The following is a 4,622-nucleotide window of genomic DNA, read 5'->3' as shown; positions in this document are numbered from 1 at the left end:
TTAAGTTTGTGAATGTACAAAGACTCCAAAATTCGCAGTTCCATTCTGTCATTACTACTATGTAAAATACTGAAATTATCCATATTACAAGTATGGCCCATATCGAAACAGTGGTTCCTAATCTCTGACAAAGTTGGGTTAGACAGTGCCAAAGATGTTCTATGAGACAAGCCTCTGTGCTCACACACACGAATTTTGAGGTTCCGAATTGAACTCCCAATATATCTATCTGTACAGCTAGAACACATGGATGTATTTTAACATTTGATTTAATTTGCAATATGTGTTTTAAATACTTTTAGGTCTGAAGATGGGATGTGCATCCCGAAACTAGTCACCTGGATAAATAAATATGAATTGGAAATTCCTCCTGATTCTCCTTGGCTGGTTGTATACTGGTGTATATATATATATATATATATATATATATATATATATATATATATATATATATATATATATATATATATATATATATATATATATACACTGTAAATACCCTGTTAGTAAGAGCTGTTTGTACTATTTAAACATAACTGCCATTCCTAGCAATAACTATAGTATTAGCCACATTCATTATTATAAATTATAATCAACGCAGTACAAAATCTTACAACAAATACTAATTTCATTTTCCCCATACAGACATACAGAAGCTGAGCTAACAGTCCGTGACCCTTTTTATAACAAATGCGATTGCTGATTGTATGCATATATATCTAGAGAGAGAGAGAGAGAGAGAGAGAGAGAGAGAGAGAGATTCTTTTTGCCAATGGTATGTACTTGTTCCTTTGAACTTTGGTAAAGGTTTCCACATGCTTATACAGTACACAGAACCGTTCATTCTCGGAGAGGAGGTTTTTATACATCTGGAACGGTTTCAGATAAGGTTATCTTACTCGACCGTCATACTGTAACCTACTATCTTCATTTTATCGAATTTATCATCTTAAGAATGTATAGTTCCTCTGTTATTTATCCCGATCCACTTAATGTAACACGGGTATTGACGGTGGTCAAGGCCAGAGAACAGTATGATCCTGTTATAGAATACGAACCTTTTAGGTCAATTGTAGTGTTTTGAAACATTCGAGCAGCCGAACGCAGAGACAAATATGATTTACCTAGTCGTAATCACTCCTTGGCTGTCTCTTTCAGAGGAAGGTCTACTAACAAACTTGGATGCCTCTTCTGCCAAAATAACATTAAGAGGAAGAATAGTTGGTATGAGAAAAAGAGGTGCATCGAGTGCAGCGAAATGACCAGAAATACTGCATGTAGGTGGTGGAAGAGATGGGAAGATGATCTACGTGATCATCCAAGAAGTGGAGGACCGATAAAGGCTGCTGCTGTGGATTATCAGAGAATTGTGAGCGATGTAGTGTGTAATCCAATCACTAATGCTGTAGCAGTTTATGATGCTTTGCAACTAGACGTTTCAAGTGAAAATGTGCAACGGCGTCTCCATGAGGCAGGTGTGCATCACAGAACCCAGCAATGAAAGGAAGATTAGAGGAGCGACACTGTTTCGACTGGCTACAGTTTGTTCAACGGTATGCACAAGAAGGCGAAGATATGGGGGGCAGAGTAATTGTTGCAGATGAAAAGACTTTAATATCAATCACCCACGGCCGCCTGCGTTGCTTATGACCAAGGCCAAGAGACTCTACAGGTCTGCCGACACCCACCCCGAGGTCACGTGACCAAACGTCACCCGAGCCCCTCCACACACCCAGGGCCCACTCACTATATAGAGTCTATTGGCCTTGCACACACTTGTGCTCAGTGGAATCGATATCTATTTTTAGCATTTAGATCCTGAGTGGAATGTTCATTGTTCCCTCTACTTTCAGTCACTAAGTAGGCGACACTAGGTAGAGACTTGACTGATTCATCACAATGCCCAACAACTGTGCAGTGTTTGGGTATTTTAATACAAAAAGAAAAACAAAATCAAGTGAATCAAACATTTGCTGCTTCTGCTTCCCCAAAAATGATAAACAAAGGAAGTTATGGATAAACGCCTGTCGCCGTGCTGATAAGATAAACCCTGACAATGCAGTTGTTTGCTCCATTCATTTTACTGAAAATGATTTAAAGGAGGACATAAAATCACTACTGCTTGGTACTGGTTAAAGGAATTCCACTTCCATCTGTGAGTACAATAAATGCAAGAGCAAAAAAATCTGAATGCGAACCAGGACTCCTGCATTCAGCTATATCGTTAATGAAATCAAAATCAGAAACCTTAAGTAACCTAGAGAAGCTAACTGTTATGTCTATTGACGAAATGAGCACTGCAAAGGAATGGTGTTATGATAAGGGGACGGACATTCTCTATAAACCACCTGAAAGAGTACAGGTAGTAATGTTAAGAGGCCTAACAGGTAAATGGAAGCAACCAATCTATTAAAAAATTTGATGAATCAAATATGCAGAATATATTGCTCCAAGTAATAGAAAGTGTTGAAAAAGCTGGCTACCCACTTGTTGCACTTGTGCATGACTTAGGATCTAGTAATCTTCGTATATGGAAGGAATTTGGGATTGATATTGAGAAAAAAAAAACATCTTTCAAAAACCCATGTGCAGATAGGGAGGTTTTTCTGTTTGCAGACACTCCTCATATGATAAAACTTATACGAAATAACTTTATTGATTCAGGTTTTTATATGAAGGATGGAAAGCATGATTCTGCTACTGCTGTTCACGATATGGTGAGTAAGAATAAAACGGAATATGGGCTTGCATATAAGCTTAATGAAAGTCATCTTCATGTTTCTGGGCAGCAAAGACAACGAGTTAAATATGCTGTGCAATTGCTGTCAAAATCGTGTGTAACAGGTATACAGTATTTAGGAGAAAGAGGATTACTTGTCTGTGACAACTGCAGGGAAACTGCAGACTTCATATATCTTGTAGATGAATGGTATGATATAATGAATTCTTCAAGCATGTAAGGTGATACTCCCTCAAGGAATGCTTTTGGGATAAATATCGATCATCAGCTTGGTGTAATAAATAAGATGGTTGAGACAATAACTAGCATGAGAGAAAAGAATGTTCAGACAAAGAGTCTACAAGTTTCAAAAAGGAATTTTGTTGTCAAGTTACTCTCTTTTAGGACTCTATGAAATGCTGCATAATTTATATGATATAAAATTCATATTAACAAGACGTTTGAATCAGGATTGTCTAGAGCACTTTTTTGGATGCATCAGGCAGAAGAGTGGGCCATATGATCACCCAAATGCAGTGACCTTCAAAATTCAGGATTTAGAAATTCTTGCTAGGAAAAGAGGTTTCACTTATTAGTGATAGAACTGCCACAGAGAGGAAAGAAGAAAACTATGATTGCATGTCAAGTCATATTGTGGCAAAATCTGTAGGAAAGCGACAGGAATATGATGAAAGTGCTCTTGCCATGGAGATGTGCTTAACTAGTGTCATGTTTAAGGACCTGGATTTTGATTTGGAAGATGAAGATAACTGTATGCCATATGAGACTGATGAAGCTCAACATTCTTTCACTGAGTCAATAGATGCAGTGATAGAAGAAGAAGCTCTTCGATACATAGGCGACTACATTGTAAAGAAATTTATAGGCAAATATCCAAATTTGGGGTATAAAGCTAGCAACTGGGACACAGTAGGCCTACCTGTAAAGAAATCTTGGACAGACATGGTAGACAGAGGTCAGCTATATCTTCCTTCAGATAACTTTTTTCCTCAGCTGGTGAAAATGAGAGATATGTTCAAAGCAATCCATGGTGAAAGCCTTCGTGAAGGCAAATATTGCTTCAGCTCACTTACTTCTGCTATTGAACGTATGGGAATTGATGTACCTAAAGATGTAGTGTTCCAAAATCTCTGTGTACACCCGGGAACCAAAGTTTCGGTACCCCCCTCGATGGAAGGAAGTGGAAGTCAGGGTTAGGGAGAGGGCAGGTGAACGGACAACCGTGAGTGGTACTTTGGAACTGAGCTACGAGGCGAATAGTGAGAAACCTAATGACACTGGATTCGAAACATTTCCATGCTATTCACCTGCAAAACATTATGCGTTCGTAACATACATACTGTAACATATAACATAGACTACTGTGTTATCATGGTGTCCTGTGATACTGACCCATCTGTTTCGGATCCTTATCACACAAATAAAGTACCGAGCCAGTTGTATATAAGTTGCAACTTGTCATTATAACTGCAGTCATAATTTTTATGAATGTTATCCCTGGATTGCCTATAGCTATAATAAAGAATGATTGTGAATTTAATGTTGATTTTCACAGTAATTGTGCGGATGGTTATATATGTGGCAATTATTTTATGTGGACGACTAAACCACATTGTGATGGACAGCGGAGAGCATTCGCCAATGATTTACTATAACCAGATGAAATTAGATGCAAACAACACAAAATATTATGAGACAACGAAGACACAGCTGTGGTATCCTGCTCCGCCTTGTTATCAAGGCCTTAACTGTTGCTTCACCTCATACGTGCATTATTTTCCTTCAGTCTCTGCCTCTTTTATTACTCTTACTTCCTGGTATCCTCTTACTGCGAGTCGTCATATTCCTTGGAGGGTTTCTTGTCGTCCAGTCCTATAACCCC

This window comes from Coenobita brevimanus, chromosome 27, assembly GCF_032717465.1.
Source record: "Coenobita brevimanus isolate Jiangsu-jjx chromosome 27, ASM3271746v2, whole genome shotgun sequence".
NCBI lineage: Eukaryota > Metazoa > Arthropoda > Malacostraca > Decapoda > Coenobitidae > Coenobita > Coenobita brevimanus.
This window is presented reverse-complemented; position numbering follows the sequence as displayed.